At 41.1% G+C, this 11,033-nt stretch overlaps 1 pseudogene; it reads left to right on the top strand.

The window, feature by feature from the left end:
• Positions 1 to 202: 202 nt before the first annotated feature.
• LOC147440230 (uncharacterized) lies at positions 203 to 1,873 on the top strand (annotated as a pseudogene).
• Positions 1,874 to 11,033: the final 9,160 nt, after the last annotated feature.

Raw genomic sequence — 11,033 nt, 5'->3', positions numbered from 1 at the left:
TTACAACAGATTCCATGTTGTTTCGAGAACTGCCATCACCATCACATCCTACATCTCAAACTAGTATGCCATTGCCTATTTGGACAATGTACATTGTAGTCAGACAATGTCGTTATATGGTTTGGTAGCTTCATAATTAGATTTATGCACATACTTGCAGGAGCACCAACATGTCATTTCCATGACATTATTCATTGTCAACATGCCTAATCCTCGCGATGCCATGAAGGTGCATTAGCACTTCTCAGTTATGCTGAAATCCTTTGTGTTTTTAGTGTCACTGGATGCAGTTTAGTAAAACCTATGCACGGTAACATATTAGCACAATACAAGGGTTTTTTGGAAGTGTAGCAATGCATGGCACTTCTATGTGTGATTGGGCATAGTCACTTTGCGTGCAAGCTTGTTATAGCCTGTTATGGTTCACCTGTATTTGGGTTTGTGTGGCCCTCAAGCTTGTGAGATCTAGGTTTAGCCACTTTTGGAGAGAATGGACTGTTTGCATATAAGATACAAGAAATGTACCTATTCATGATCAATTGAGCAAACAATTTTGAATCTCAAATTAGTACGTGCTAAACTCACAAGCTAGATTTCCTGTATAGTTTTGACTTGATGCAACTTGAAAATTCGTAATCCATTTCTCGACAAGTCTAAAGCATTCTTTACTTTATATTTTTGATTCGTGATTCAAATGTGAATGTATCTTTTGGTCAATGAGATATTGAATGTTTTGGGACTCATGCACTTGCTCATCAGGCATCTGAATATGGACTTAGGCCTAAAAAGGTGCAGGGCCAGCTTTTTCAAGGTAATGCTGAAGGGAGATGATCATTGTGTTTTCTTTGATATTCTTGTTTATAAGGCAAAAGGCCTTGATGATGTCTTTTGTTTCCCTCAACAGCTAACCCTCTCGACCAGAATTCAATTATTGACCATCTACAAGATCAAATGGAACAGCTGGAGCAAAAGCTGCTAGAAATAGAAAATTACTTGAAAGCTTTGGAAAATAGCACACGGAAAGTGGAACTTATGCGCTTGCAATCAAATGCGGAGGGTCTACAATAGCAGATTTTTCTAAGGAGTCAGAGATGGAAAGGACTATCAATCAACTCTCTAGCACACATGTATACACTTTTCTAGTAGTGCATTGTTCTCAAAACCCTTGGTAGTTACTTATCTCTTTCATTGATCTATGCAATGTTGTAGCATGAGGTTGAAAGAAGTGGCTTCTAGAGAAAGCTGATTCTAATGCCAGAGAATCAAACTCACATGCAAAAAAAGTTCATGAGGAATCGCAGAGTCTCCAGTGCCAGGTGGACGCACTACTGCTATGGATGGAAAGTATTGCCTCGTGCCTAAGCAATGAATCGGCAGATGAAGAATTGGAGAGCCTGTTAAAAAATGCATATTCAAAAATGGTAAGGTTGCTTCATCTGCGAGTTTCAACAATCGAATACAATGCGCACACGTATAGATATATAGACAAATCCATACATATCCGAATAGATGAAGAGTGAAGTCATTAATTCATGTGCTTGTAGCCATCACGAGTTTTACCAATGAGTTTAAGGGAGTGCTTGTTGTGAAACATGATTGAAGAATACAAGATATTTATTTCTAATATGGTTGGGAATTTTCATGTTGGAGTTTACCATGCCATGAATCTATATTGTAGGCCAATGGACAAAAGTATCAATTAAAAGCACTCAATGTAGATGGCATATCTGAGGAACTTACAAGGCATAACTATTCAGTGGCCATAATCGCAGCTAAACACAATCCAACTAATGAGCTGATGGTGCTAGTGGCAAAGCTAAGGGGGCAGCTACAAGCGTCTCTATTTCTCTTCAAAAATGGCGTACGCGTCTGATGGAGACGTCGATACCTCTTTAATGAGATCTCTATTGTCCTTGGGTGAATGGTTCTACAGTGTGTGTGCATTTTGCCTCATGCATCAAGATGTCTATCGTGCTTCTCCAAGCAAGAAGACCACACAATCATGGTAAGCACAACTTGTTGGGAAGATTCACAACCACCAGGGTCTAATGCAGACATGTCCTCGCCTATTATCACTCGACATGCTTGCATTCATTCTCTCCCTAGGAAACTGGCACTGTCACAATGAGTGGGCTTCTCACAATGGAGAGTTTTGTGCACACACATGGCTCTTCTCCTTTTTGCCTTCTCTGCTCTTTCTAGACAAGTTGCCCCACAATAAGCATGCTAGGAATTTGGTAATCACACAACCACATAATTTGAAGGCGCACACACATTTTTTCTCGTCTTGCACTGCATGCCTACATAGCTTCCTCATTCAACACTCAAGATTATGGAAAAGGACATGAATTCTATGCTGGGGACACCAGGCATTCTTTTGCATATGCACGTCTTTCATGCCACTTGCAAGGAAGCATGTAATCATCATCTCAGAAAGCTAGAGATGTTGAGCGTATCGATGCTATAATGCTCTTTGGAGATCCCTGTCCTGGACGGGGGGGTATGGAAACTTGCATGCTTAATGTTTGCAAACTATGTAAAACACACATGTAGTTTTAGGCAGTAAACAAAGGCTGCTTGTCAAAACGCATCGAATCAGGTTTATTGAGAAAGGCAAATGGACCTGAAGTCTAGTGAAGACTATTCTCCACTAAACAGTGAAGTCTAGTGAAGATGAAACTCTTCAATTCATCATAACATTAAGCTAGTTGGGATCTTTCTCTCTTGGAATGTACCACCAAGTGGAATCAAATGTTTCAATAATCATTCAAAGATCTCATTAAAAAGCATGCATTTTCTGACTATTAATAATTGATATTGAATGGTTATATATGTCTTGCCTGAACTGATCAGAAAGCTTATTTTCCTCTTAAATCTCTATGACCCTTACTTCATTTTAAGTTTTTTGCAGCTCAAATTCGTATGAACATCATTCGTATCATTATACTGCTAGTTCTAATTCTAGCTGCGAGACAAGGCTAGCTTCATAGGCTGAGAGAGGTAGAAAAAAACCTCTTTACTTGGAATGTCAATTGCCATTTTTGAGAAGGATGTTTTTTGAGAATTTTTTTTAATTGCAACGGGGCCTACTCCTTAACTGGTTATGAAGGCTCTCCAGGACCCATTGAAATGTGTATTTATATCTCTTCACTTAGTTTGGAAGTTTCCTGATTCTATAACTCCCTAAAGTTTGGAAGTTTGTAGATGAGGAATAGACTACATACTTGTGCCCAACTCAATCAATTCCTGATCGAAATGCAGTGGGTGAATGCACAAATGTGGGTTGTCTATGGGGTCAAATCCAGGGGTTATGGTCTAAAAGTGTGACTACTAGTGTTAGGGCCGGTTTTGGGCTTCTAGTATTGGATATGAGTTTGGGAAGAGATGTGTATTTGTATCTAATATGAAAGCCAAAGTCTGGGGGGTTGCTTCAATTGTGCAAACATTCTATCTTTTTCATGCGAAATGTTTTTATGGTTATGAGAGTGTTGTCTAGATGGGAAGGCAGGATTGGAATACGATGGTTTTTATGGTTATGAGAGTGTTTATTGTTATATATGTCTAGAATAATGATGGTTATGTTCGGGAGACAGCGACAATGATGTTGGAATAAACCCAAAAGCCATATATAAATGCATGGAGGCTTTGTGAATTTCATTTTGTTTTCCACATGATTCTTTTGAAACAAAATGGGTTTAAATGACTAAAAAATGCCCATTCTCTCACTATAGGCCCACTTTAGAGTGGGGGCTAAAGGGAGGTTACACAAGGATTGACATGGAGAATCTCACCATGCCCATAAAGCTCTATAAACGGGGTATTCTAACACATAAGTGGAAGAAGAAAAGACAATGTTGAGTAAAATGGGTATGGATTCACTTTCGTATTGGTGAATAGAGAGTAGAGATGGAAGTGGAGATGGAGGAGGAGGAGACCACAACCTAAACAAAAGAGAGAGATATATGAGAAACAATAAGAACTCTCTATTAAAAATAACTATGAAAATGTCTTTATAAAGCACTGATTGACCTTTATCTTCCAACTTCCAACCACTTAAACTAGTGTTTCATATTGTGCATGGTTTAGCCCATGTATCTTTATTGCTAGAAATCCCCCCTTCAATTCTATCTACTGTATCAGTCTAATTGATAACTAATCATGATAAAAATAAAGTAAATACGATTCATCTAGCTACATAGACTAGGACCCGGCCCCATACCGTAACAACAAGAGGGATTGCTGTCCAACATAATCAGGAGGGATGGACAACATAAACTTAATCCACAAGACATGACAAGGAACTGGGTGTGCTTGCCATTGACTAAAAATATCATGGTAGTGTTAAACCCATTACATTTATTGACACAAATAAAATGACTTGAACTTGAAAAATAACAACTAGCTTTGGAAATTTGCAACAATCATCAATTGAATCTGAAACCATACAAACTAAAATTCCTTTAGTATCACCACCATTTGCAAAATTTAGTTAAAAGCATTCTTGAAAAATTTGTTTGGTCGATCTTTCCACAATGTACACATGCGTCCTTGGACAAATTGTCTTTCCCTTGATGATTAATTTGTCCTCAAATAGAAAAATCATTTACCAATGTCACGTTTGTAGCATGAGTTGTAGACCCTCGCACAATAATTTGTGCTCTTCTCCGTGCACAATGACTGACTATTCTGTCCAATGTACAAATTGGATCTTTTTACTTGAGTACAATAACAACTTTATTGAATTTTTGAGGCAAACTTTTGCATAAGATTGCAACAAGATCTCCATCAAGAATAGGTGCTTCAACATACACTAGTGAGATTCAACACTCTTTAATTGATTGACAAGAGATGCAATAAACAACATAGCTCCACCTTTTAACTTATTTTTGGCTTGGCTTTAGCTCCAAATAAAGTCTCTGGCAGAATCCACCCACGTCATCCAAATAATGTATTTAATCATCCTCAAGAGAAGTTAAAATGATACCAAAATCTTGTTCATCATTTCATTGTTTTTCAGCACATAAAGCTCATGTAACAACATAGATGTACCATCTAGTACAAGAGGATTTTTAATTATCCATAAGATTTTTGCATTAAAATTGTAAACCACATATCTTTCATAGCCCAAAATTTAGTATTTCCCTAGATCACAATTTATATCATTTACTACTATGAGCTACCGAACATAATTCAATAACATTTTGAACCAGCATTTTTAATTTTTTCATTTAGGCAGTGCCCTTGTCTAATGTAGACGACCTTGTTTAAAAAGATTTTGTTCTTGAAAGAACATTTGCATGGTCGAATATGGCTAGCATGGGCTGCACGTGGGCGCCACCAGTAGATAAGTGGAAGCCGCCGCGAGGTGAGGTGAGGGGAACCGTGATGAAGGCTCCCACTTGCAGAGAAATATAAAAAAGAGGGCAGCGCAGGAGAGAGGGGTCTATGCCGCACCTTGCCGCCGCAGGTTGGAGGTCCGAGCTGGAGAAGGTGACCGGCTTGCAAGGGCGCCATCTGGTGGCACATGGGACGCATATATAAGTCAAGGGGAGACATCAAGAGATCACGGCCGAGAGCTTCACACTAGGAAGGGAACGGCTGCAGAGAGCGCCATGAGCAGAAGGTTGGGGGGGGGGCTCTGAGGTCCTAGAGCTCTGAGGTCCTAGAGCGCCGCCATCTACAGGGCAAGAGAAACCTAGAGAATGAGCGGGGGCAGAGGGAAGACGTTCTCTATCCAAAGGTGAGAGGGAGCTATGTCCGAGAGCTTGAGGGCTAGCCAAGAGCAGAGAAAGAAGGCCAAATCTGAGAAGAGAACAGAGTGAGGGTGGAATTCTTGGGCCAGGAGACGCTGCAAGGCGGCAAGCTTCAAGGGGGTGTGTGAAGACTCATAATCAGTGAACTCCATAAGCAGAAGAGGGTGCGCTATAGGAGCACACACCTATCAGGTTCAGACAGAGAAGGGACTGGCCAACAGCTCTAGAGGGAGCGCCATAGGAGACTAGAGAGTTGGAGGAGTTAGCAAAAATGTTTTCTTGTGTAAAGCAAGGGCATGAGGTCAACTGAGATCTATAGCCTGTGGGTGTGTTGAGAGAGACTTCCATCTATGTTTGCTCAAGACTGAGTGTTCTTTTCTGGAGGGATTTCTTCTCAAATAGCCGGCCAGCGTGCTACAAACAAGAGTGTTACAAACAAGAGTGTAAGGGTTCTGTCTCGATGTGTTTGCTCGAGTTCCATCAACTTCTTTGACTCTGTACGCATACTCACCGCTCTACTAGAAAGCTTAGGCTTTTAGCCGGAGAAAGGATTTTATGCCACATGGTTCCAGAATATGGACTTGCTTAATAAAATTTTATAAATTAGGATTTTTATCGATATTTATGCAAAAACTCTATATCTAGCTAGCTTTCTTCAAGGTGACTCTCCAAACTAACCCAACTTTTTTATTTTTTACTTTGAAAAGGTTGGTTTATGTAAACATTGGGTGCGACGGTGTTAGTGAAGGTGCTGCGGGAAGCGTGTGCGAGTGCGAGTGCAAGTGCAAGAGCAGAGAGAGAGAGAGAGACATGTTTTGGGTGGAGCGCACAACAACGTTATCGTGTTGTTGCAGCTCCTTATTCTATTGTATTAAAGAATAAGTGTATATAAGTTAAGTTATAAGTAGATGGGTTAGTAGTAAGTGGCATGTCCGGCCAATTGGCCCGAATCCCAACAAACTCCCACTTGAAGGCCAACGCAGCTCAAGTGACCTGGTATGTACAACAGTGAAGCACTCTAGCGGCTTCAACCTATACCCATCAACTCACTGCAATGTGTAAACCACTCCAAATCTAAGCCTTTTTTCAAAGCATCTGTTGGGTTGTCGTCAGTATGTACCTTGACCTGATCAATGAGATTTTTGGCCAAGAAATCTCTCTGCATTTGGTGCTCGTAAAAGGGCTACGACATCCTATTTCTTGAGACACAAACTCAACAAATGGATGTGATCCTCCTGGTTGTGGCCACTACACAGCTCATGGATAAAACTACCACAAGAATGGAAAAAAACGTTACCACAAAAGTAGCTTAAAGCACAGATTGGAGCATAGCAAAATGCTCCTTGTAGCTGTAACCCTTCTTTTTTGAGCACCACCTTCCGGGGCTAAAGTCTCTATGGCATTTAAGATCCTCTTATGTTCCCTTGCACCTAAGGGCGTTTTTTAAAGATGCGGGATCTTATCTTCAAGCTTCATAATCTTAGCATCCTTCTCTTCCACCTATATCCTAATATTTTTCACTTCCTCATCTGCATAAATGGTCCTTTTGTGCTATCCGTTCCTCCTATGTTCCCTTGCACCTAATGCGTCTTCTTAAGATGCGGGATCTTATCTTCAGGCTTTGCAATCTTAGCATCCTTCTCTTACACCTGTAGCTTAAGATTTTTGTCTTTCTCATCTGCATGAACGATCCTTTCATGCTATCCACTAGTGGTATGGGAAAGAAGTTGACATTGATTCAAATACCATTGTGCGCTATTAGCTCCAATAGTTGACAATCGCTTGCGTTATTGAAGAATACCTTGCTCCCCTCTACCTACCTATTGTAAGAATGAAGCAAGGCTATTGAATGTTGGATACACATTGATGGATGGATCATTAGGGTAGAGATAACCATGCACCCAAAGATCCACGTTGGTGTGACCTACACCACGGTGTTTTTGTGCAGTTTGCAAGTAATGGCGCTTTGAGGGTGTGAAGTCCTTTGGTAGCCGAACATGTAGAGAAACCGTTTTTGAACTTGACGATCTTGATATGGAGGGGAGGTTTATAATGTCATTTAGCTCCATGGAAAGGGAAATAAAGTTGGTCTCTGGCAAGAGTGGAGAGTTGTTGTAGAGCCATGGAGTTGAGAGGTGAGATATTGAGTGAAGAGCTATGGGATGGAGAGCTTGAGTGGAGAGGAGAGCTATGGAGTGGAGAGCTATGGGACGGAGGGCTTCACGAGAGCTACGGAGTGGAGAGGAGGGCTATGGAGTGGAGATCTATCGGGCGGAGAGCTGAAACAAAGCTATGGAATGGACGTGCAAAACAAGGTGAGGGAAGGAGAAAGAGTGTGTGCTAAAAAGTAGGAGAAAGAAGAGAGAGAGAGGAGTGAGAGAGGGAAGGAAGAAGAGTATGTTCTAAAAAGTAGGAGAGATAAAATAGAGGGAGAGGAGTGAGAGAGAGGAGAGTGATTTAGGAGGGAAACAAAAAAGGTGGAAAGTTTGATATCTTGTGTGGGACGTGTTGTTTAACCTCACTATCCTATCTTATTGCAGTTTTAGCAAGAACCACTATTAAATTCTCAATCCATGGGATGAAGCTAACTCGACTAGTACATAGAGGCTACAAGAGGTTGTCAATCTCTTAGAAAATAGCTAACAACTCAAATCTAAATCAAGCTACAATCAAGTGACTGAAATCACCAACAACCAATCGCTCATTGTCAAACAAATCACATCCATTACAGCATCAAATGACATCCAAATGTAATGAAACTTCTAGGACAAGTTAATAAGACCCAAGCACACATGCTTATGGTCTCAAATCCCACTTTAGTTCAAGTGCCGAAATCGGGATTATTAACAAGAGTGGATTTTTGACCTAGTTGTTTTCGACCCAGAATGCACCTAAATGCTTAGCAATGATGCCCCAATACCCCTCCTATGCTTAGTTTTTTATTTTGAAGTGTAAATTCCTACTTATGATGAAATTAGGCTTCCGGTTGGCGATGACAAAAGCTACGAAATACTGTGATGTGTTTACATCAATGCGTAGAGCTCTTACCTACGATTGCAATGCAACAATGCGCCTGCAATGTGACAACCATAGAGAGAGCAGGAAGCGCAAGAAGGAGAGAAATGGGTGTTGTTATCTCACGCTATGTATTTCATTATCAAAAACTTACAATAACTTACAAAAATTGGCTTTAATACCTTCACCAAGGTTTTTGGTGGTCAAAACTAATAATTTGGGAGCTCTAAGTAAAGATAGGTAATGCGCAATAAGAGCTCCAAAAAATGGTATTCATGGTATCCGTGTTAGCTTGTTGCTAACATTCCCCCCCTTCTCACCTGTGTCTTCCCTTGACATAGCTTTATGGGCTGAAGTAGTCTTCGGATTGACGGCTGACGAGGTGGTCTTTAGTGCCTTTTGGTATTTGATCTTCCTCTCTTTATCTGGCACCTGCAAGAACTACATGGTGACTTTGTTTTTCAGCTCCACGATTGAGTAGCCAACAAAGTGTGATGTCAGGCTGCTGATCACTGGCCGCTTTGTTGTGTGATTGCCAATCCTTCTTTTGTGCTAGCTGACTTGATGTTTCTGCAGATTGTTGTGTCCTTTGACTGCGTTGTGGTGGCTGGTTGTTGTTTCCTTTGTGTCTGTGGCTGATCTCTTTACGCTTTGTCATCCTGAGGCTTCTTGTGGATGGCTCAGCCTTCTCTTACGATGTTGAGGTAGAGGGTGTTTCCTTCGCCTTCTGTTCTCTAGGTTGCTTAGACTTTGTGTTGTCCTCTACTAGAGCAGGACTTGCAACCCTTTCTGGCTCTTCTTCGTGCTCTTTTTGCTGCTCTTGTGTAGATTCTGATGCCTCTTTTTGTTCAGGCTTTGTCTCCTTGGTGAGCTCAGGTTCTTTGGCTTTATCAGTTGGTGAAGGTGGTGGGCTCGGCATGGGGTGAACATGCTGTTCAGAAACGAGTGAAGAAGGGTGGGGAGACACCTCACCCTGATCGTGTTGTGCTACTCCTTGTTCAATTGTTTCCTCTACTTGCTTTTGTTGTTCTGCTGCCTCTTTTGCTTTTCTTGTCGCTTCTTGGGATTACTTCAGCTTCAAGACTTTTTGCTTCTTGATACATCTTTTTCAGTAGTTCTATAGGATCTTCTACTTGTTTTCTGGTATGATGTTTAATTCTTGCACCTTTAAGCTCAATGGATACCCACCTTGCTAGGTCCTTGCCTTGTGCTTGGCGGCTACGTTTGTAAGAGTGCTTTTATCTTTCAAAGTGGGCTTGCTTTTGTATAGTTTCCTCCTGGTGTGCTACCATGGCTTTGAATCTATTCATTTCTTCCCGTCGTGCTCTTTTTTCCTTGTTATTTGAGCTTTCACTACTATGCCGTTCTAGTGAGCTCTCAGCCGAATCTTCATCAGACTTGTATCATGATCTCTTGGCAGATATTGTAGCTTGAGGAGAAGCTTGTGCACAAGTGTCGTGATCTGGGGCAGGCAGCAAATTGTCGGCCATGCCGATAGCATGGTATGCAATCCTCTAGTGCACCCAAATATGTGATTTTTCCTTCTTTCTTTGTCCCTTTCAATCAGGACCTCTGGTGCACCAAGATATGTGATTTTTCCTTCTTTCTTTGTCCCTTTCAATGTGGACAAAACATATTGTGCATTGTGGACCAATGTTGCCTGGTGGTTGATTTGAGGACTTGCGTAAAGTTTGTGGCAACCGCATGATTTGGTGTTGTATACCTTGGCGGTCTTTTGGCAAGGAAGTGGAAATGCTGATGGTACAACCTTGCGGGCTCTTGCACCTATTTGTAGTTAAGGTCGAAAAATGTTACAACGGTGGTTTCCTTGGTGGAAGTACCTATCCTCTTTCTATCTTGCCCTCATTGTCATTCCTTCTGTTGGCAGTTTAAGTGCCTCTACAACTATATCCTTGGTAATCACCACTTTAAATTTATTTCCTTGTGGGTTAGTGATTTGAGTGGTTCTACCTTTTTTGATCGTGGACAAAAGCCCATAAGCTTTTTGGAAGTCCACTCCACATGGCTCTTATTCATAGAAATCTCTGAGTCATAGCCTTCGGTTGGCTTCTTTGGTCTTGGGCTTTGCAGCGACATCATATACTTCTTTGGGTAGAAGTTGCAGCTCTACCTGATGTCCCTCTTCGCTCTTCAATCTTCCAGTGAACACTGTGGTGTTATGTTGTTCAAGCTGTTCTCTTGAAAGATAGGTTGCTTTGGAGGTTTTGATGTAATCGGGCTCCAATTAGTATGCTGGTAGCTCTT

The sequence above is a fragment of the Adiantum capillus-veneris genome, chromosome 15, assembly GCF_014529385.1.
Source record: "Adiantum capillus-veneris isolate H3 chromosome 15, ASM1452938v2, whole genome shotgun sequence".
NCBI classification, from domain to species: domain Eukaryota; kingdom Viridiplantae; phylum Streptophyta; class Polypodiopsida; order Polypodiales; family Pteridaceae; genus Adiantum; species Adiantum capillus-veneris.
This window is presented reverse-complemented; position numbering and strand designations above follow the sequence as displayed.